A 25,202-nucleotide genomic window follows, 5' to 3' on the forward strand; every position below is an offset into this window, starting at 1 on the left:
ATTAAGTAATATAAAAAATCCAAACAAGGAGTAACACAATTTTAAACTCATGGCAGAGGAAAATAAAATAAAAGATGTTTAAAATTTTCAGATGAAGTAAAACTGGGAGATTTATGAGCAACATCATCCACAAAAGAGCTCAAGGGTAACCAATATAAAACTATTAGCAGAAGGAAAATACATAGAGGAGAAGGCAGTATCTAATCTATGATAATGACAAACATTATTCCACCAGGCTACATAAGAGATGTTTGAAGCACATTTGCAATTAATAGCAATCGGTTGAAAGACAAGAACTAGCATAAGATCTAATAAGCGTAAATTACTGTGTGGTGAGTGGGTATCTTCATATAGACTACCCAAAAAGAGAGTCAATGAGGATAATGGACAATTTAGATAGACAAATAGGGATAATTGAGACCAAAACTTTTCCCAGAAGGAAGTTATAGTGGGACAATGGAACAACATATGCATAAGGTCGCCAGATTGGTGATCACAGGACCAACATTTGGGAGAGGAGTTCATGGAGAATTTTGCTAGCAGAGGCTGGGTGAAGTAAAGTCTATGATAGAGGAAAAATAAAGATTGGGAAGTGGAGGCAGTTCTTGAGGTTTTAACCCCTTCAGCGCTGCGCGAATTCCGCTGCGGTGCTGAAGGTTCTAAAGAACCAATAGAACCATGACGGAACGGTTCCGTCATAAGCACAGGCCAACCGACGCTCATGACGGAACCGTTCCGTCATGAGCATGGAAGGGGTTAAAGAGTTTGTCCTAAATGTTGTTCCAAATTGGGAGAGTCCAGGTACATCCCAAATCCAGTTCCCACTGCAATTCTATCTTAGATTTGGATCTGGCATAAGATAAAGAGCGGAGACGTTTATAAATAGGTGACGCATTAGGAACAGAGGTGAGAACTGAACCAAGGAAAGAATGAGAAGAGGGGGAAGGGAGAGTGTCAGGTACAGAACATTGAGAAGAATATTTATAAGAAGAAGAAATTTAGTTAAGAAGGAGCGAGCACATTTGAATAAGAGTTGGAATTGTGAAAAGGGTAGAGGATCATTATTAGTGAATAGATCCTTTTCTCAAATGATGCCTCTTTGTCTCCAAGTTCACCAAAAAATCCGTTTGTTGTTAATATGGATAAGTTTGTTGTACCAGAGAGGCGAGTGACTAAATGAATCGCGAGTTGCAGGCTGCTAGTAGTAAATTGGTTTTAGAATATTACAAGTATGATTAAAAATGGAAGAGGAGATTATGGAGGTTTTAGCTGAAAAGGCTATAACTTCACGAGGATAAAAGGAAAAAGAAAAGAATATTCAATGCCCAACCATAAGGGGGTAAACGAGGATTGTGTCAAAGAAAGCCATCTAGAAGCTTGTCGAACGCACAAAGCCCTGTGGTATAACCGAAAGTCTGGAAAATTAACTTCACCATAGGGAGATTCTGGCTTTTTCTTTATTCCCAGGAAACTAGAAAGCTCAGAATCCAATTTCTTGAAGAACGAAGCAGGCATATTAACTGTGATCATTGAAAGTGTATATAAAATTATGGGTGACACCATCATGTTGATAGAGTCCAAACGACCCCCACCAGGAGATGAATAGTGGATTCCAGGATGAGAAAAGCTTGTCAACTTTATCTAGACATATATTAACATTAGATGAAACCGAACCTATAATGGAGGAGGTAAACCAGATGCCCAAATATTACATTTTGGAAATATTCCAATGAAACCCTGTGGCATCGGAAGAAAGACTAAAAGTAAGCTTATTAAGGGGCATAACTTCAGTTTTGTCAGAATAAATTCTATAGCCTTAAACTGAGAAAAATGAAGCAAGTTCCTGAAGAAGAGCTGGAATGGACTGTTCAGGCGAGGAAATGAAAAGAAGTATGTCGTCAGCATAAGCGGAACATTTTAGATGATCAGTTCCTTACTGAAATTCACAAATGTCAGCATTATTTCATTTTTTTAAAAAACGTTATTTTTGATTTTGCAACATAGAAAAACAATCCCCCCCATAAATTGGCATCAATCATCAAAAATGTGCATACAGTACGATAACCTCATTATGGCACTATGTGATACAGTGAGTACAGTTCAGGCTGTGCTCATGAGAGACGTAAGAATCACATTAATAACATGAAATACTGTTGAGGAACAGGCAGTGCACTTATATTGGAGCGGCCCCAACCTCCCCACCCCACTTCACCCCTCCTCTCAGACCCCGATTCCTCTGAAGAGAAAAGTTCAGCACTCGTGCCATCTGAGTCGCTGTGAGACAACTCCGTGGCACACATGACTCGCTATGCAAGGAGATCATCCTGCAACCTCTCATCCCTGCGGGTACTCTGCATATGCGTCTCATCAGCCAATGACCACTCCCTTACATCTCTACGCCAAGCTGACAACTCAGGAGCCCTCCGCCCCATCCAGGTGATCGCTACCCTATGCCTCGCCAGCACCAGCATTAATTGCAATAGTTTGTAGGAAAGGTTACTCTTCCTAGGCTTAGGGACCAGGGCTAATAGGCAGTGAAGCGGGGTCAGGTCTATCCGGAGGCCAGTTACGGCGTGTATACAATCCACCAGCCCCGTCCAGAAGCTACTGACCAAGGGGCAGTCCCAGGCAAGGTGTAGGAACCCCGCTTTTTCCATCCCACATCTGGGGCAGTTGTCCTCCCTGTCTTCCGAAATATGCTTCAAGGAAAGCGGGGTTAAGTAGGTACGATGCATAAAGTTGAAATGTGTCAATTTGAATCTCGCATTGCAGGACACTTTATGAGTAAGGCTCCCTATGCCCTTACGCTGTCCCGGGTTCAGAGTGAGCCCCAGGTCTGTCTCCCAGGGCCCCCAGGAAGGTGGAATCGGCGGGGTCGAGTCCTGCCTCATGGCCGAAAACTAGTAAACAACAAAAGATGCCGCTATTTAATTAGACAACAACTTTTTCCGTCTCAAAACATCTGAATAAAACAATATGTTTTGTGTTTTTATTTTCTTTCAGTTATTTTATTTTATTCCAAACTTATTTTTCTTATTATTGATTTCTAGAATTTTTCAAAACTATACATTTTAAGACCTTATGTACACAATAAAAAATATTATTTTGCACAAAAACTTTTTACATTTCAAAAAGAGTCATTCAAACAATCAATCATACCCTCTCATACCAATACAGACATCAAAAATGTACACAATATCTGCTGGATTCGAACTAAAGGATAGGATATAAAGGTCCGCCAAAGTCTCGCATCCTCCCATACTCCAATCCTTAAAGGACATTTGTTCTGCCATGTCAACTACAGGGGCCAGGATCCACACCGGAAACTCCCTATGAAAGGGGGCTCACCTCAGTATTTTCTCCACGAACCGCTGCCAGACCGCAGCGGTGTGGCGCACCACATGGGCAGGGCCTCATCTGCTCCCCATCCCCGCATCAATGCCACCTGCAATAATCGCTCGTCAGCTCTGCCGGCCAGTAGAGTCATCTCCCAGCTATCTCCATCCGCGAACCACCGTGCAGCCGGTAACAGTTGTGCCGCATAGTAGTACAGGTCAAATCTAGGCGCCTCTAACCCCCCCTCCTCCCATGTTCGGACAACGGTATGGAGGGCAACTCGGCTACGCCGCCCCCCCCCAGAGTAACGACGTAAGCAACATGTTAAGTGTGCGGAAAATGCGGGAGGGGATCGGGCACAGGGAATTCTGAAGGACATAGAGCGTCCTAGGGAGCATCACCATCCTTGCGACGGCCAATCGCCCCATAAGGGATAGTGGCAAGGAGTTCCAGAAAGTGACCAATTGTTGTAAGGATTTGACGACCCGGTCAATATTACGGGCCAACCCCTGTGCATCTGTTGGAGCTACCTGGATCCCGAGATACCGGAACGCCTCCTGCTCCCATCGTAGCCCTAGATCCGGCAGGGCCGTCAGCGGTCCCACGCCGTAACCCGCCAGGGGGAAAATCAGAGACTTCCCACAGTTAATTCTCAGACCCGAAGCCGCACCAAAACGGTCGAAGTGCTGAAGCAGGACGGGCACCGACTCCCGCGGGGCACTCCACACCACTGGAGTCAAGCTAGCCGGGCTGATGAGAGGTGTTACCTCGAAACCGGTCCGGTCCTCGGATGCTTGATTCCATTCTGGGAAGGACATGGCTTTTGTAGTTCGGACTGGACTGTTCCCATGGGGCACAGGGTCAGAGCTGATTTGCATATCGCCATTGTCTAACCCAGGGTGGTGTGGAGTGCAAAAAAACGATGGATTTGGGCCCAGATCTTTGGACTGGGGTGAATGTGTGACATTGATCCACATTCGGTCCATCACCTGTTTTGTTTGCAAATTCCGCCATAAGTGCGCTGGGGATGCTCAGACGTGGGTCCCAGGCACTCCACACCACTGGAGTCAAGCTAGCCGGGCTGATGAGAGGTGTTACCTCGAAACCGGTCCGGTCCTCGGATGCTTGATTCCGTTCTGGGAAGGACATGGCTTTTGTAGTTCGGACTGGACTGTTCCCATGGGGCACAGGGTCAGAGCTGATTTGCATATCGCCATTGTCTAACCCAGGGTGGTGTGGAGTGCAAAAAAACGATGGATTTGGGCCCAGATCTTTGGACTGGGGTGAATGTGTGACATTGATCCACATTCGGTCCATCACCTGTTTTGTTTGCAAATTCCGCCATAAGTGCGCTGGGGATGCTCAGACGTGGGTCCCAGGCACTCCACACCACTGGAGTCAAGCTAGCCGGGCTGATGAGAGGTGTTACCTCGAAACCGGTCCGGTCCTCGGATGCTTGATTCCGTTCTGGGAAGGACATGGCTTTTGTAGTTCGGAATGGACTGTTCCCATGGGGCACAGGGTCAGAGCTGATTTGCATATCGCCATTGTCTAACCCAGGGTGGTGTGGAGTGCAAAAAAACGATGGATTTGGGCCCAGATCTTTGGACTGGGGTGAATGTGTGACATTGATCCACATTCGGTCCATCACCTGTTTTGTTTGTTATTAAATAGAAGAGGGCGTCATCCGCATACAAGGAGATCACATTGCTCGTGTCGCCCACTGTGATGCCCCATTGAGTCGTTTCTGTTCGGACCTGGACCGCCAAAGGCTCAATCACCAGGGCAAAAAGGAGCGGCGAGAGGGGACACCCCTGCCGCGTGCCTCGTCCCAAGAGCCATACCTCTGATCGTGCAACACAGAGCCGTACCATGGCACGGGGGGCTTCGTACAATATGCGGATCCAGCGACAGAAGTCGGGGCCCATCCCCACCATCCGGAGGACCTCTAACAGGTACCCCCAGTCGACGGTGTCGAATGCTTTAGCGAGATCAATCGACACCAGGACCATCTGGTCTTCCCTGTCCCGCACCTCATGGATGATGTGGTTCAGTCGTCTCAAATTCATGGCAGTGTTGCGGCCAGGGATAAACCCACATTGGTCGGGGTGTACCAGGTGTGCCATGTGCGGCGCCAGCCGGGTAGCCAAAAGTTTAGTTAAAACTTTCACATCTGTGTTTATCATGGTGATGGGTCGGTACACTGTGGGGTCGCCACTATCCCCTCCCGGCTTCAGGATCATACAGATTTCGCCCTGGTTCATACTGGGCGGAAGAGCCTCCCATTCAAACGCTTCTAGGTACACTTGTAAGAGAGGGTGGCTTGTCTCCTTTCTGGTGAAGAATTGGCTTGGCAGTTTAGTCTGCCCTGTTCCCATGATGCACTGGGCCAGGGACAGACTGATTTGCATATAGCCAGGTTCTGAGCTGGGATGGTGCAGTGAGATAAATAACGGTGATGGATCAAGCCCTGATCTTTGGACTGGGTAAGAGTGGTCTGCTTAATTCAGACACTCTGTTCATCACCACCCCCTTTTCTGAATCGTTTTTGGCCACTATAGGTGTGGCAGGGTATACTCAGACATGAGTCCCTTTCTCACTGCATCATCAGGATTCAAGCAAGCCGGGCCGAAGAAGGCTGAAATGCCAGAAACCGGTCCCCGGTAGCTTGTCTCCTTTCTGGTGAAGAATTGGCTTGGCAGTTTAGTCTGCCCTGTTCCCATGATGCACTGGGCCAGGGACAGACTGATTTGCATATAGCCAGGTTCTGAGCTGGGATGGTGCAGTGAGATAAATAACGGTGATGGATCAAGCCCTGATCTTTGGACTGGGTAAGAGTGGTCTGCTTAATTCAGACACTCTGTTCATCACCACCCCCTTTTCTGAATCGTTTTTGGCCTCTATAGGTGTGGCAGGGTATACTCAGACATGAGTCCCTTTCTCACTGCATCATCAGGATTCAAGCAAGCCGGGCCGAAGAAGGCTGAAATGCCAGAAACCGGTCCCCGGTAGCTTGTCTCCTTTCTGGTGAAGAATTGGCTTGGCAGTTTAGTCTGCCCTGTTCCCATGATGCACTGGGCCAGGGACAGACTGATTTGCATATAGCCAGGTTCTGAGCTGGGATGGTGCAGTGAGATAAATAACGGTGATGGATCAAGCCCTGATCTTTGGACTGGGTAAGAGTGGTCTGCTTAATTCAGACACTCTGTTCATCACCACCCCCTTTTCTGAATTGTAAGAGAGGGTGGGCAAGGGTGTCCGCAAATGCCTGATAGAATTCGGAGGGGTAGCCATCTCCTACTGGAAATTTAGCCCTCGGCTGGCCAACCATCACCACCTTCACTTCATGAAGCGTAAAAACTGCATCCAGTTCCTCTGCGGCTTCCTTCGGAAGTGCCTGTAGGGTAAGCCCCCGAAGATAAGGGAGAAAGGAGGCCTCAGTAACCGTGGGGCCACGGCATACACCGTCTGCAGGTGGGACCGGAGGACCCGAAGGATGCCCACTACCGAGCGTACCATTCCTCCTACAGGGCCTCTCAGGGCCACAATTCTCTCTGGGGCGAACTCACGCCGGAGGATCCAAGCCAATAGCTGGCCCGACTTGTCTCCTTCCCGATAGAGACGCTGCCGATACTGGCCCAGAGTGTATTTGTCTAGACGATTCAGTATATCATGTACACACGAGCGGGCTGTCCGTTCCGACTCCTGACCTAGGTCGTCGGGATCTGGCAAAGTTTGCAGGTGCAGAAGTTCATCCTCTGCGTCACGCAATTCCCGAAGTAGCTGTTTTCGGACTCCATAGGTGAGGGCCATACATTCACCTCATATGACAGCCTTCAGGGCATCCCATTTGGTAGAATAAGTAAGGTCCCCACCCTCCCAGTTCAAGTCAAGGTAATTAGTGAGGGCAGTCTCCACATGGTCCTTCCCCACCTGGTCCTGTAAGTGGTCTATCGGCATCCTCCAGGTGCGAGGACGGGAGGGCTGGTTCTCCCACTGGGCAACGCATGTCACTGGAGAGTGATCAGACAAAAAACGGGCCTGATGCGTGACCGTTAGGGAGAGAGAAGCGTCCACATTAGCCGCCAGAACCCTGTCCAGTCTGCTGTATGTGTTATGAGTGGGGGAAAAACACGTATATAGTTTCTGAGTCGGGTTACCCAGGCGCCACACATCACTGAACCCTAAGTTCTGCATCACCTCTCGAAGTTGCGCTGTCATGCGTGGCTTCGTCCCTGTGCGGGGAGGGGACCTATCCAAGACGGGGTCCAACACACAATCTAAAGTCCCCGAACCATAGCAGAGGGCCCTCCAGATCCGAAATAAGGACCTCCTGCAGGTGCAAAAAGAAGTCAGGGTCGTCTACATTGGGTGCGTATGAGTTTAAAATGGAGAGTTCCCTCCCATCTAGCTTCACCCGCAGGAGCAGGTACCTGCCATTGATATCCGCTTCCACATATTGGACGGTGAATGGGACCCCGGGGGCCACCCAAATTAGGACCCCCCTAGCATACATGGAAAATGAGGAGTGAAACACTTGGCCCCTCCACTTCTTCGCCAACTTTTGGCCACCCTCCTCATCTAGATGGGTCTCCTGCAGGCACGCAATAGAGATTCCGTGTCTTCGGAGGAAGGATAGAACCCTATGCCGCTTGGTACATGTGCCTAGCCCCCTCATGTTCCAGCTTAAGAACTTGTGCGCCATGAGTGGTGATAGCGCCCATCCGGGCCAACACCTCTACGTCCCACCATTTCCGTGCCCGAACTGTAATACACCCGATGCCTGCAACATCCCCCCCAACATTACCCCCCACAACCCCAACCACCCCCACCCACGAGCAATATTTCTGCAACAACTAAACACGCTAATATGCCCTTCACCTGTCGGTGCCAGGACGTACACAGCATTCCCAAGTACCCAAATGGGCAAAACCTCCCAAACTATGAAGGTAAAGAAACAAACGTCCCCCCTCATTCAGCTCCCAGCATTGCCAGCAACAGTATCAATCATGTGGGACTAGGACCCAAAATAGGTGGATGCACTCTTATCAAAAGGAACAACTGCCCCTCACCAGGGCAAAGTCACCAAGCAAAACAGGCCTGCCTCCTGACACCCATAGAAGACCATCGGCAGAATTTCTCTCAGGACCGGCTCTCCGCCGCTATTGATGAGCTCCCCGCCATCTCAGGGATCATGTCCACGGTAGGTGGGAGGACATCCACTGGTGCCGGTAAAGTGTCCGAAACCAGCACATCGTCCCGAGTGCGATCCCGCCGAACCTCCGGGGGTTTCCCTGGCTCCGATGAATCCATCCGGAGGGCACCGTCTTCTCCCACCGTGACTCTGTGCCTCTCCTCACGTTCAATGTCCCCTGATGAGCGCCGGAGTCTAGTCCCCTGGTTCCGTGGTCGTCGAGTCCCCCACGTCTTCCTGGATCCCCCACATTCCCCCGGTGGAAGGGCATCTCCTCTAATATCCAGCCACTCCCACACTTCTTCAGGACTCTCAAAGAAGTGTGCCTTGCCCTGGGATAAGACCTTGAGTTTGGCGGGGTACAGGAGCATATATTGGAGGCTCATCTCACGCAACTTCTGTTTGACCGCTAAGAAGGACTTTAGTTGTTCCTGAACTTGGTGGGTATAATCCGGGTACACAGATACTCGGGAAGTTTCAAAGGTGAGATCCACTGCCATTCTCGCTGCTCTCAGGATGCAGTCCCTGTCCCGGTAGTTCAAGATTTTCGCGATAAGGGCCCGCGGTGGGGCGCCGGGCCTCGGCGGCGGGACCAGCGCTCTATGTGCCCGTTCAATAACAAACACCTCCGACAGCCCTGTCGGACAAAGTGCGGTACGGATCCAGTCTTCCAGGAAACGTTCAGCATTCCCCGACTCCGCGCGCTCCGGAATGCCTAGGACTCTGATGTTGCTGTGGCACGCCTGCCCTTCAGCATCCTCTGCCCTGCGCTCCAGCTCTCCCGTAGAGGCCGAGAGCCTTAAGACTGTCTGCTGCTCCTGCAGTTGGACTATGTCCCCCTCCGCTGCCGTGACCTTATCCGTTACCTTGCGAAGATCTGTTCTCAGGAGATTCACGTCAATCAACACCGTCTCTATCTGCCTCTCCAAAGCACTGTGGGATCCTTGGATCGCCTTCAGTATCTCTGCCCGGGAGGGCTCTCCAGGGCTACCGGGGGCATCCCTCTCGTCATCCGGACCGGTTTGGCGCGTGATGTGCTGTGATGGGAGCCGCTGGGTGGTGTACTGTGTGATGGTATTTGGCTGCGAAGCTCGGGCCATCCTGTCTTTGCGCATCCTAGGAGTGTGTGGGGCCACCTCACAAAGAGCCGACCAGGCGCTGCAGCCCACGATCTATCCTAGGGTTCGTAGGCCCTCCCTTAGTCCGATCAGCCCCGTGGTTGCCCACCAGCGCAGGTCGCACTCACCACAAGTCCAGCCGCCCCAGGAGAATGGCGCCACCTCGATCACCAGCAGCCGGGACCACCGCGGATGCTCAGGATAGTCTTCCCCTGGTCCCCAAGAGGACCACGTGGCCACAAGGTACCACAGGGCCCCGGGCAGTGGCCGGAACTCGCAGGTGCCGGTCCATTGAGGCCTCCGATCGAGGCAAAGGGACCGGGGTCAGGGGCCCGACCCCGGAGCACCCCCTCTTCCGCTTCTGCTCAAAGTCTTCACCGGTACCAAACAGTGCACCGGATGTCCCCACTGGCTCAGGCAGCCACGTTGGGCCCTAGGGCCAGTTCCTCCTGTGCAATGGCTGGTGTTGCCACCGGCTTGGCTCCTGCTTTATAGCGGGCTCTACAGGATTCCACCGCTACCGGGGGCCTCCAATGTCAATAGGGCCCCTCTGCGACCTCTGACGACGGTCTGTGAGCGCCAGGGGCCAGGGTTCAGTATCACCAGTCCGCGGTCACAGAACAGCCGGGGTTCCCGCTCCGCCGTCAGGCCTCCCACCCCCGGTCCGGCGTCACCGCAATCCTCCGATCTCGCTGGTTTGTACCAGGGCCGGGTCAGAGGCGCTCCGGGGGCACCGGCTGTGAATGCCCCCTTCAGGCACCGCAGCCGCACGGGATCCCAGCAGGTAGGCCACGACTAGGCCTCAGCACCGGGCTTGCGTCCGGGAAGTGACAGTGTGGTCTCGTCCTCCGGCCGGAGGGCTTCTGTTCCTCTCACTGATAGTTGCACCGAGGGTCCTCCCAGGTTCACCAGCATCACCGGGACCAAGATGCATCCAGCACTGCTCTTGCCTCAGCTCGCATATGTTACAAGGCCCTGGGGGTCCCGACGCCTCACACGGGACCTCAGCAGACAGGCCGCGACTAGGACTCAGCACCGGGCTTGCGATGGGGTCGTGTCCGGGAGGTGACAGTGCGGCCTCGTTCTCAGGCCGGGGGCCTCCGCTTCCCCCATGGAGATTTGCACCGAGGGTCCGCCTAGGCTCTCCCGCACCACCGGGACCAAGATGTAACCAGCACCACTTGTGCCGCAGCTCCCATTTGTTGCAATGCCCGGGAGGTCCCAATGCCTCGCTCCGGTTCCGTCTTCCTCCTCCGATCACTGCCGCAGCCCCACAAGGCGGTCGACGGGCTCCCGGAGTGGGACCGGTCGAGGAGGTGACTCGGGCTGCGTATGCAGTATTTTTGTGGCCCCCGTGAGTTGTGTGGGCGGGTGCCGGGGATCTCGGGCGGAAATCGTGAAGGCCGCAATACCGGACTTACGTAGCTCACCCCAGTGACCCGGTCGTTTTCCCTCGGACAGTGGGCGTCCGCAGTTCCACTTTTCTTTTTTGTCTCTGAGTTCAGCGGGACCCAGAAGTATTCAGTTCTCTGGACCACCAGCGAGGCAGTCCGAGCGCCTCAGGATGAGGGATATTACAGGATTTATTTGCTGGCCGGCCGGGAGCTAAGGGAGCTCACGTCCTGTCGGCCATGCTGCTTGGCCACGCCCCCCAGCATTATTTCTAATACGGGATAGAAAAGGCTCCAAAGCTAATATAAATAATAAAGGGGACAGAGGGTATCCCTGACGGACCCCACGGGCCAATGGAAAATAGCTAAAAATGTTTCCATTAACTAAAACGAGGCCGTTGGAGATTGGTAGAGTAAGGAAATGTACGAGATAAAGTGAGGACCTTACCCATGCCATGCTAGGGATTTGAGCATGAAAGCCCAATCAATTCGATCAAATCCTTTCTCAGCGTTAATGGATATAGCTGCTAGAGTGTGCAAAAGGGAAGAAGCCTTGTTTAAAACATTAAATTATAATCTAAAATTATCCAAGGTAGTTCTTTCCTTAATGAGCCCTGACTGTTCCTTCCCAATCATTAAAGGAAGGAGGGGATCGCGGTGTAAAGTAAGCAATTTGGCAAAAAAGTTATAATCGACATTGACTAATGAAATAGGCCTGTAATTTTTGCAAAGATTCAGGTCCTTCCCATTTCTATGAATGAGGCAGATTGTAGCTTCTTGGAAGAAACCACCAGTTGAACCAGATGCAAAAAAAATTGATAGAGATGTAACAACTTAGGGAGAAGATTAGAAAAATGTAGAAAGAATTCAACCATGAATCCATCTAGGCCAGGGGACTTATTCTTCTTAAGAGATTGAAGAACCTGAAGGATCTCAGACATAGAAATGTCAGCCTCCAAGGACGAAAGGTCTCTATTAGTATCAAGGGAGATCTTAGAGATTAGTCTTTAAAAACAGGAAGACTTTTAACGTTTTTGACAGAATCTGAAATATAGGACTGTTTACGAATTTCTGGATAATTAGCTAGGAGCTTACCCGTTTTATTGCGACCACCGTAATAGCGGGCGCTACTTCGAAGTAGATTTAAAGAGGCATTATCTGTAGAAATTTAGTTCAACTTTAATTTTGCACGAACAAGATCCTTTAAGTTAGCTGGGGAAGAAGAAGAATATTGATGTTCCAATCATTTGCTATTGAGTAAAAGGGATTGATGTTGTTTAAGAAGCGATCACTTTCTCCAACAAACAAAGTCAATGATATGACCTCGAGCAGAAGCTTTGAAGGTATCATAAGTGATTGTGGAGAAATAGTAGGGTCTGCGTGAACCTCAAAAAAGTCCTCAGAGAAAGTCAAAAAGGAAGATGTAAAGTCAGGATTAAGCAAGAGAGAATTATTGACTCTCCATCTATTGGATTTGGAATGCACCAAGATAAGATCGAGGTCAGTAAAGACAGGGGCATGGTCAGCGATTACAATTGGCTCAATGGAAGAATTAATAAGATTTTGGGAGAGTAATTTAGCAACAAAGATATGGTCCAATCTAGAAAGAGAACCATGTGAAGGGAAAAAAAATTCTTTATTAGAGGGATTGCAGATTCTGCATGAGTCTACCAGAAGACGTTTGGATATAAAGGAAAGGAACTGTTTCTGCATTTTGTGGGGAATACATTTAACTGAAGATTGACAATCAATAAAGGGGCCCAGTACTTGATCACAATCACCATCCAAGATAAAAAAAAATCATCAGCATATTGAGTACATTTTTTTGAAAAGAAATTAAAGATAGCAAAAGAAGTGAAAGAAGATAGACCTTATCAATCTCCAACAAGATGCTATTATATCAGCCAACTAGCAGAGCGAGTGCATCGTGAAGTATAACACAGTACATTATAGTATAATAAATACATATTCCTGTAAAAACTGGGATATCTATTTGGTATATGTACTTTCTTATTTTACTATAATTTAATTTTCTAAAGAGCCTATGATCTTGGGCCCAGTGTTGGACAGCCCTAACCAGACACTGGAAGAGGCAAACCGTACCCATGAATGGTACATAGAATCAGGAATGCCATGTTTCCAAGTATGCCCTCCATGGGCAGGGCAGGTGTAGCGTATAATGTTCTGCACCCAAGGGTGACATGCATTTTGCACTTCCCTGCAAGGCACATTGGGCCAGATGTAAGTAATCTCAATTTACCTATTCTTAAATACTGAATCATACCGATTCGGTATTTAAGAATAGGTAAATGGGATGTAGGTAATTTTTGGTTAAAATCGGTAACTTTCGGTAATTACCGAATCGGTATTTTCCGATTCGGTAATTGCCATTCAGGAATGAATGGCAATTACCAAATCGGTAAATACTGATTCAGTAAAAGGAGGAGAACATCGAAGGGTGGCAGGGTGTCACTTTGACACCCTGTTGCACCCCTCAATTGTGTATGGCTGCACATGTGGCACACATACAAGGGCATGTATGTCTGCCACATCGCACTGTTGGAAAAGCAAAAAAAAGGCTTTTTCAAAGGTTTTCATTATTTACCACCAACTTGTAATTGGTGGTCAATAACGAATCCTTAACTGAGGAATGCACCAACTTGAGTGCTCTCTACATCCTTGATTCGGTAATTTACCGACTCGTATGTTAAGAATTCGGTATTTTACTGAATCCTTAAATTACCGATTCGTTAAAATAGCGAATTCTAAAAAAATGCCACCTACATCTAAAAAGCCCAATACCGGTCGGTAACGGCCGAAATTCTGTAATTTCGGCCGTTACCGACCAGTATTGGGCGACCTACATCTGGCCCTTAGTGCTTAATTTGTGCCGGTGTTTGCCGGGGCTGGGCACCGGCATTTTCCTATAAACACCAGCGCATGTTTATGAGAAATGGTGGCACTCTATATGTATTTTTAAGCAGCTATTTAATACATTTAAAAAAAAAGAAGATAAAAAATGTACTTTCACCTGGAGTTCAACGTGACATACAGGTTGTGCGAGCTGTTGTGGTCCCATGTGTAATATGTTGGGCCCTGGTACTTCATGTTTTACAAATTAAGTACGTCTGGGCATCTCATGCAAGGAGAATATTTGCAGGCGTAAGCGAGAGGCCGTGCCTTGAAACAACCCCGCACAAATGAGTGCACGCGCCCACATGAAGGCGCAGGCACTTAACAGCGGCTGCAGATTCCCAGTTAAAGAAGGGGCCTTGCACCCATAGAGGTCGTTTGGGAATCACAGTCGATGCAAGGGTTTGGGAATTCTGGAATGGACTGCATGGGTACGACAAGTATTAAAGGTCTCTGAATATGGTGGAGGAAGAAAGTCCTCCACTAGCCGAAGGAAAGAGGAGAATCCACCCAATGTCATCCACCACTAGGGTAACATGCTGGTGGTCATTACACTGGAGAAATCTTCACCAGCGGATTACCCTTTACTTGTTTCCACATAACAGAGGATTGTCTGTGATCCCCAAACGTACCAGGCATTTAACATTAGATGAGTGCCCTGATGTATGTTCACTTTGGACATTTTCTATATGATGGAATAAATATTCCTATGTGAATAATTACTCAGCTTTGCAGGGTGCGGACAATAACATAGGCACAACCCCAACAGAGCCTGTTCTTTCGCCTGATGTATTCAGGGACAAACAAAGGGGGAAATAAATAATGCGGAAAACGTGGTATTCTCATGTATGTTTGCAAACAGGAGAGGGCATGAGGTCAAAGGTCAGTAGAACTGCTTGGAAGGCACAGGAGACTTATGCCAAGTTGTAAGGACAGTGCAAAGGACACATTTCTTGTATGCCTTCCAGTGGGGAGGGGCCTCTCCCACTCTTGATGTCTGACTTAATGTCATTTTGTAAATAAGCAGCGACTCTGTTTCTGTTAGTAATGATGTGGTGGACCACAGTAGTATGACACAACCTTGATAATCAGAGGGCAAACTGCAGACCAACACTAACACGTCCCTCCTGCCTCTAGTGAATGCATGACGTCATATGGCCTTTGTACTGGACTCACACTCTCTCTAGGGAGTGCACTAATCTCACCACACACACACCATAGTAACGGGGATGGTGAGTCACCCAGCGCAGTGCCTGAATGCACGTTTTCAAGGTGTCAATGACAGAGGGCTACAATTATCTCTGATTAGAAGTATTACCTGTATCACAGGAGAACTCACAAGGCAGATGGAGCAAGACTCAACATTCTTTGAAAGTGCCGTGCCAGGGTCTGAAGCAATCAGGAAACAGATAACATGCAAAGGTGCGATAGACCGTCCCGAGCAAGCTCCAGCCCTTATCAGTCTCAGCCCTAAGTAAGGTCAACAGACAAGCCGAGCCAACGCGGTGGCCATCTTGAACTGGTAAAACAACCATACTTTATGGAGAAGAGCATTCCTTAATGGTCGCCTGGTTTGGAGGAAGAGGCCACGGAGGATGCAGCGCACTGCAGATGAAATGTGCAGTAATCAAGCGACCCAATAGAGCTTCTTAGGGAGTTGTAGTATGAGTTTGAGCAAAATAAAATAAAAAGAAATGAAAGGGGAAATATAAAAGGAGAACATTGAAAACGAAAGGCCTGCCAACCAGCCCTGACTCTGAAGCCTTCATTTTCAGGTGGATGTGCACATGAGAGCAGAAACTCACAGTGCAAGAGTGTCGATGACTTCTATGGATTGAGTCGTTACCCCAGGCAGTACGCTCTCATGGAGGGAAGCAGAGCGTAATGACACCTAGACAGACCAATGGCAGAGGAAGACTGACCAAAAGGCCCTCCTTTAATCTATATGTATATATGGATGCATGCATTTAATGATTTGTTTTATTAAAATATCCTGGCAGGCAGCTAGGCATGTCAGGTCAGCCAAAGAAATTCCCCCAATAATGATCACAGTGGAAATGAAACCTTGACTCCCAGGGTTTGTCTGAAGTGATAATTAACATAATAATATTTCCCTACTATGGCAACCTGAGAGATGTTATGTAACAAAATACCGGTCTGGTGGCTTCAACACAGAGTAATAAACAATCCATCCTTAAATGGCTATTGACTTTAACCTATGCTTTTCCTAATAACTATGTCAGGCCTAACTTTTCATTACTAAGAATCAGGCCTATCACCTTTAGCATTGGCTTGTCACCATAACCCACTCACACCTACTGTGTTGGTCATAAGCTTTTCCATAGGCATAGTGCACTTAATTTACAAATTGGTACAAAAGTTACAGTCCTCAAAATCACATAAAATCTCTTCTAATAGAGCCTGATAAGGAATCTCATAGTGCAAGTCTAGTTTGGGTGGATCATCAAAGGCACCATTACATTTAATAAAGTTCCTGTTGAATTTGGAAAGAGAACAGAACTCTTTAGGTTCCTAAGTGCAAATACACTGGGAGGGTCTGATTGGGTGGCACCTCCTTTCATTACAATTCATTTTAAATTCTTCTGCAAATATTGTGTTTTTCTCTTTCTATGATTATGGAGGTCAGGGAATCAAATGTGGCCAAATAACTACTCCACCAAACGTCCCAGAGTACGGTTTCCTGAGGCCAGCCAGTTTTCAGGTAGTGTGAGAGGTCTGGAGCGCTCTGCTTTCTGTAGAGACATATAAACTGAGAAAATGAAAACTACATTGATGCCCTAAAGGAAATCACTAACAATATACCAAGTCGGCAAACGCCCAAAATATAGAATCCAAAACATAGATAGGACAGAATATCGAATCGCCAAAATATAGTTAGTCAGAATATCAAAATTTGGGTAGGAAATATCAATTTCCATAATATCGAATTTAAAATATCGATTTCCATAATATCGATTTTTTTTGTGTGTTATGTATGGTAGTATATGTGTTAAAATTATGTATTATTTTTGTAATGTATGTTTAATTTTTTTAAAGTAATGAATGTCAAGTAATTTAATTTTTGCGTAATTTAATTCCGTAGCGGTTTTGTGGGTTTATAGGGGAATAGGGTGAGAAGTAATTTATAGAAAATTAAATATTAATTATTATTTATATGTATTGATAATTAATTGATTGATAATTAATTATTAATTGGTAAGTAATTTGTATTAATTGGTAATTCATTTTTATTAATTGGTAATTAATTTTTAATAATTGATTAATTGATAATTATGTTAATTGTATTATTTATTATTTGGAGCAGGTTGTGGGTTTATTGGGGAATAGGGTGGGAAGTAATTTAATTGTAATAAATTAAATATTTATTTTTATTTATATGTATTGATAATTGATTGCTTGATAATTATTTATTAATTGGTAATTAATTTTTATTAATTGGTAATATATTTTTAATTAATTGGTAATTAATTTTTATTAATTGATTAATTGATAATTATGTTAATTGTATTTTTTAATATTTGGAGTGGGTTGTGGGTTTATAGGGGAATATGATGGGAAGTAATTTAATTGTAATAAAGTAAATATTTATTTTTATTTATATGTATTGATAATTAATTATAAATAAGTAATTTATTTTTATTAATTGGTGATTAATTTGTTTAAATTATTAATAAATTTGTATTAATTGGTCATTATTTCTAATACATTTTGTATTGGTATTGATAATTAATTTAATCTTATTTTAATATTAAATCATTACTTTCCCTACTGTGACCTCTCAGGAATGGGAATAGTAATTTTTACCCCAATGCTATCCAATGCTTTCCCGACTGTTGCACTCTCTAGAGTGGGAATAGTAATTTTTACCATCCCCCTATCCAACGCTTACCCTCCTGTTGCACTCACTTTAGTGGGAATAGTAATTTTTACCCCTGTGCTATCCAACGCTTTCCCTACTGTTGCACTCACTGGAGTGGGAATAGTAATTTTTACCCTCCCGCTATCCAACGCTTTCTCTACTGTTGCACTCACTGGAGTGGGATAAGTAATTTTTACCCTCCCACTATCCAATTCTTTCCCTACTGTTGCACTCTCTGGAGTGGGAATAGTAATTTTTACCCTCCCGCTATCCAACGTTTTCCCTACTGTTGTACTCGCTGGAGTGGGAATAGTCATTTTTACCCCTACGCTATCCAACGCTTTCCCTACTGTTGCACTCTTTGGAGTGGAAATAGTCATTTTTACCCCTATGCTATCTAACGTTTTTCCAAACTGTTTCACTCACTGGAGTGGGAATAGTAATTATTTCCCCTACGCTATCCAACGCTTTCCCTACTGTTACACTCACTGGAGTGGGAATAGTAATTTTTACCCTCCCGCTATCCAACGCTTTCCCTACTGTTGCACCCACTGGAGTGGGAATAGTAATTATTACCCTCCCGCTATCCAACACTTTCCCTACTGTTGCACTCTCTGGAGTGGGAATAGTAATTTTTACCCTCCCGCTATCCAACATTTTCCCTACTGTTGTACTCACTGGAGTGGGAATAGTAATAATTTTTACCCCTATGCTATCCAAACCTTTCCCGACTGTTGCACTCTCTGGAGTGGGAATAGTAATTTTTACCCCTACGCTATCCAACGCTTTCCCTAATGTTGCACTTTCTGGAGTGGGAATAGAGGCCCACATGCATCATTGTGTCATTTTGCATTTCTTAATTTGCGAAAAATAAGGAATCGCAAATTAAGAAGTGCAAAATGCTATGCATCATTTTTTTCGGTATTTCTTTGTGATTCGGTAAAAATCGCAATTTTTACCGAATCCCAAAGAAATACCGAATTCTTAAGTTAATTTTCGCAATTCCTATTGATTCCTATGGGCCAAAAGGCCCATAGGAGTCAATGCAAATTGCGAGTGGCACTTAGAAAATTTCATGGGTGCAGGGGGGGGTCCAAAGGACCCCCCCATGCACCCCTGAAATGTATTTTTCGCATCATGTTGCACACACACATGTCCTAAGGACATGTGTGTCCGTAACATGAATGTTGAAAAAAAAGCATTTTCAACATTTTAAACACTTTTTCCAAATTTACCGAGTGGTTCAACCACTCGGTAAATTTGGCACCCTATTTGCGAATTTTCACTTTTTAAAATAATGATGCATTGCTTTTAAGAAATCGCACATCTGCGACTTCTTAAAAGCACCCGCAATTTTAGAATTCGCAAACATGTTACGAATTCTAAAATTGCTTCATGCATCCCAAAAAGCACTTTTGCATTCGCAAACGGCCGGTTTTAAGGAATCGCACCGTTTGCGAATGAAAAAGTGCTTGATGCATGTGGGCCAGAATTCTTTACCCTCCCGCTATCCAACGCTTTCCCTACTATTGCACTCTTTGGAGTGGGAATAGTAATTTTTACCCCTACGCTATCCAACGTTTTCCCTACTGTTGCACTTACTGGAGTGGGAATAGTAATTTTTACCCTCCCGCTATCCAACACTTTCCCTACTGTTGCACTTTCTGGAGTGGTAATAGAATTTTTTACCCTCCCGCTATTCAACACTTTCCCTACTATTGCACTCTTTGGAGTGGGAATAGTCATTTTTACCCCTACGCTATCCAACGCTTTCCCTACTGTTGCACTCTTTGGAGTGGAAATAGTCATTTTTACCCCTATGCTATCTAACGTTTTCCAAAACTGTTTCACTCACTGGAGTGGGAATAGTAATTTTTTCCCCTACGCTATCCAACGCTTTCCCTACTGTTGCACTCACTGGAGTGGAAATAGTAATTTTTACCCTCCCGCTATCCAACGCTTTCCCTAATGTTGCACCCACTGGAGTGGGAATAGTAATTTTTACCCTCCCGCTATCCAACACTTTCCCTACTGTTGCACTCTCTGGAGTGGGAATAGTAAGTTTTACCCTCCCGCTATCCAACGTTTTCCCTACTGTTGTACTCGCTGGAGTGGGAATAGTCATTTTTACCCCTATGCTACCCAACGCTTTTCCTACTGTTGCACTCTTTGGAGTGGAAATAGTCATTTTACCCCTATGCTATCTAACGTTTTTCCATACTGTTTCACTCAGTGAAGTGGGAAAAGTAATTTTTTCCCCTACGCTATCCAACGCTTTCCCTACTGTTGCACTCACTGGAGTGGGAATAGTAATTTTTACCCTCCCGCTATCCAACGCTTTCCCTACTGTTGCACCCACTAGAGTGGGAATAGTAATTTTTACCCTCCCGCTATCCAACACTTTCCCTACTGTTGCACTCTCTGGAGTGGGAATAGTAATTTTTACCCTCCTGCTATCCAAAATTTTCCCTACTGTTGTACTCACTGGAGTGGGAATAGTCATTTTTACCCCTACGCTATCCAATGCTTTCCCTACTGTTGCACTCTTTGGAGTGGGAATAGTAATTTTTACCCCTATGCTATCCAAAGCTTTTCCGACTGTTGCACTCTCTGGAGTGGGAATAGTAATTTTTACCCTCCCGCTATCCAACACTTTCCCTACTTTTGCACTTTCTGGAGTGGGAATAGAATTTTTTACCCTCCCGCTATCCAACGCTTTCCCTACTATTGCACTCTTTGGAGTGGGATAGTAATTTTTACCCCTACGCTATCCAACGTTTTCCCTACTGTTGCACTTACTGGAGTGGGAATAGTAATTTTTTACCCTCTTACTATCCAACAAAATCTCTACTTTTGTTTTACATTGCATTTATTATTTTTACATTTTAAGCTGTTTTATATTATTTTAAGTATGTTTTATTTTATTGTTTTTAATATTTAATTACTTTTATATTACACTTAAAAAAATCGATATTTTAGTTAACTATATTTTAGAATCGATATTTTAGTACTTGCCTGTTTGTAGATAGGGATTCTATATTCTGTACTTCGATATTTTGGAGTCAATATTTTGGGCATTCTATATTATGTCCCTCGATATTTAGTCACTGAACCATACCAAGTCAGCTCCACAATTTATCTTTGCAATATGATGTAGCATGCTAAACAAGCACTGGCAATGCTAATATGTTTGATGGTGGTCCTATGTACAAGTGACTTGCTTTGTGAACTGTGGCGAGAGCTCAGACAAAAGCGCCTGAGAAATGGATGCTGCATAGAAAAGGGCTGCACACTGACTGTATAATAGTCCCTCATACATTACAGTGGAGGCAGAGGAACACAAACAGCCAATAGAAAAACGTTCACAATGAAATCGACCTGTGGGCTCACCCAAGGTGTTGTTGGCAGTATCTCAAGCCAATGGGCGAGGGTTCTGGAGTAAAAGAATACAATGGTTGACCCTAAGCTGTAGGTATAGAATACAGTTTACCTGACATGAACGGCATAGCAGCTATAGATGTAAAACCTAAGAAAGTATACACATGTGCTGGTAATACATATATCTTCATGATGTTAACTTTACCCAGAGACCAACATTTAACAACCACCTTTAGCTGAATGTTCTTTTATAAAGGCACATGCTTCCTTAAAAGCAGGATTTTGTCTGGACACCTACTATGCTCATTTCCTTGCCTACAGACACAGAATAGTTTTACATATCTCCTAATCTTTCTTTCTCTCATGATGTAAGTGCATTACATATGCACACATTTCTAGATAAGTAGATAAAAAGTAGATGTTGACATCAGATAGAGAACTGCAGGTTCATTTAAACTTCCATATCTGAATCCTTCAATATCAGTGGATTATTGTATAGCACTTATCTTGCTACAGTAAATCTTGCAATAGGACAACACCAATTTCATAAAAGTATACATAGGCTTTACGATACAGAAAGGCACGCCTGTAGACTTTGTGAGCTGGTTTTTCCGTCCCAGCCTCTCCTATGTATTTCCTACCATAATGGTCATAAGATGAGTACAAAATGTCAAAAGAGTACACCGCTGATGACGTCATCTCTCTTTCCCCACCCTCTTTCAAGAACCGTCTTCAGGCTTCCATTTGGTGGAATGGAAAGGTCTTGGAAGGAAAGCCATTTGATTTTTAAAGGAATATCCACAGGTGGATAACCTTCAACATACTATGCCTTGGCGAAGAAACTTCCACTGGTGGACCTTTCCTATGTACGGCTCCTCCACAAATCTGAGGCTTTTCCATTGCCACGGGCCCGTAAATCAGACTAGCCATGCCTTGAGTGCCTGAGCTTCTCAGCCTGTTCACCAGTATTTTCCAAACCTCTTTCTGCAAGGGCACGTTCACTAGTGTGTAGAAGTAGATCACCAAGCCAATGCCATTGTTCACCAGTAAGCAGAGGCGGGACCTCTGCATCTCTTCGCGTCATCACCAATCCCACTGTATACCACAGACAGGTGCCGCAGGTGTCTCAGAACATCTGGGCACTTTGAAAGGAGGGTTCTACCTGCAGCCACAGGGACACTTGGCCGAAGGGACCGACAACCTCATGACTCCATATGTTCATTTCTCCCTAATCAAGTAGTGGAGAGGGCTATGAGGCTCAAAGTACAGATCCTAGAGTGACTGATTTCCTGGACATACTGAGATGGATCCCCACCTCACTATTGCGCAGACTAAACCTTGGCTTGTGTTTGTGGTTATTTTTGATACTTTTTTTTCCTTATGGCAGCTAACGCTCAACAGTCCCTGAGCATCATTTGTGAACTGTGTCAAGTCTAGCATGTTTTGCGCTGGCCGTAGTCATCCTCTCCATCTTTTTCTTCCTTCCATAGACTCCTTCCTTCGTCTGACAGGGAGAGACACTCGCTCTGCCTCTCGTCCTCCTTCTGAAGCACAAGTCTACACATTTCCGACCAGGTTCTACACACTGACCTATAGAAAGTGGCCGGCTCCAGGACCTCCATTGGCTGCCTCAGTGGTTTTAGTGGTTCCCTGTCCAAGCATGCTGACATGGCTGTTTTAAATCCTCCTTCCTATGCACAGTTGTGGTGTGTACCCTTTATCAGAACTAATAGGTGAATTGTGCTACCTACATGTCCTCACCCTGGGTGGCACTGTGCCACCTGGCATGAAATTCTGAGGTATTGCCACAGGAAGAAGGCTTTGGTGAAGGGGATATTATCTGAAGCAAGAAGAGCTGACTATACCACAAATGGCTTTTAAATGAATGCCACACAGACACTTCCCCCTCAATGCACACATTGCTCCTTGATATTTGGTGGGTTGGCTGCCACATTATAAGATCTGTAGAGCATATTTGACTAAACATCCAAGCAGGCCTAGAGCCAGAGTCAGCATCAATGTTGTTCATCAAACACAGCCAAAGAGTAACCACAACACAGAACAATGTCTGCTTTTATTAATGAGGAACATTTGGCTGCTATTCCGGCTAAAGCTAATCCGGATGGGACATACATGATCTCTATTTTTTAATGTAAAAACGTCTGTCTAAAGTCATTAGTACTTTATTGAACATTTGTGCTGCTACCACTTTGGAATAAATATCTGCTGTTTTTATCTAGCCGACCAGTATTTTTGAGGTTGCTGATTTACACAGTTTTAATATGTATGGACCTGGCTTTTGTTCTATTAATTGAACCTGTTTTAACAAACACAATCAGACTTTAGTTTTTAACGTTGTAATATGTAATATGAGCTCAGTGTTCCTTTCAAATTGGATATGTTTCAAATAATCACAAACAATAAAGTATTATATATATATATATACTAACTATAATGTCCCTGAAACCTATGTTTTTTTGTGAATATATATATATATATATATATATATATATATATATATATATATATATATATATATATATTATATATATATATATATATATATATATATATATATATATATATATTATTTTGTTGGTGCGTGACTGACTGTATAAGTGAGTGATTGAACGTCTTACCTAATGCATGGGTTAGTGACTAAACTGTGTGAAAATCTGTATTAGTCTCTCCATTGGTGTGTAAGCTACTGCATGGGTTGCTGAATAGCTACATGAGTGTCTATATAGGTTATTGATTTGTGGTCTGAGTATCTGTATGGGTCCCTGAGTGTCTGTGTGGGTGGGTGGGTGTATGAGTCTGTGCATAGATGTCTGAGTGGGTGATTTAGTGGTTGTATGGATTAAAAAGTGCATCTGGGAAGGGCTGTATGGGTGAGTTAGTGTGTCTATGGGAGTGTTGGCGAGTGAATAAATGTCCCAGTGGTATATCTGTGAATAACTACATATGTTTTAAGGCACTATATGTGAGTGTTGGAGTATATAAATGAGTATACATGAAACTAAGTTATTTGAAGAGTGGGTGTATAAATAAGTGTCTGCTTCTATCAGTGGTTGTATAAGACAGTAAATATGTGTTAGTATCTGTATAAATAAGTGATGTGTTATGCCTAAAAATAACGAAGTTGGTGTGTATAACTGTATACATGAGTACATGGGTATGTGATTGATTCTTTGCATTACTGAATAGGTGTGTGAGTAACTCTATGGATGAGTGGCAGAGTGTGACTACATGTATAGATGTATGAGTGCATATTATAGTCCTGTATTGATGAATAACTACATGTATAAGTGACTGGATGTGTGTGTAGACCTAGGAAATAGTGAGTGCTATGTAGTATATGGCAATCTTCTGTGTATGGTTTCATAAATAGTAGTCATCATATTAGAATGTATCAAAGTTTATATTAGAGCATCAGTATGTGCATCAGATTGTCACATGGATGAAGTCATGAGTGATGTCATCAGAGATGTCATTTGAGATGTCATCAGTGATGTCATCAGTGATGTCATCAGCAGTGCATTGCGGGCGCGCAAGTTATAGTTAGCTCAACTAACTATAACAGGCAAATTTATCTGGTTTTATAAGAGTCACATGTTCAACTAACTATAACGTCCCCGAAACCTATGGTTTTTGTCGTCAATTTCTAAGGCTTTTTAAATGCCAATTCCTAACTATAACGTCTGTAAAACCTATGATTTTTTCAGTGAATTTCAAAGGTTTTTTAAATATTAATTTCATATTTTAATGTTTATAAAACCTATATATTTTCCTTTTTTTAAAAAAATATTTTGGAACTCTATTATACTTCTTTTTTTTAACCTTTAAAAATTATGTAATGTATCATATCTTCCCCCAAAAATATGTATATTTTTTTTTTGGGGGGGAGAGAAAACTGCACTCCCATACCGGTAGTGTACCAAGCTCCATCACCACACGAATACTATCCGCCATATTGCTAAACTCGTAAATGA

Source organism: Lissotriton vulgaris, chromosome 6, assembly GCF_964263255.1.
Source record: "Lissotriton vulgaris chromosome 6, aLisVul1.2, whole genome shotgun sequence".
Classification (NCBI taxonomy): Eukaryota; Metazoa; Chordata; class Amphibia; order Caudata; family Salamandridae; genus Lissotriton; species Lissotriton vulgaris.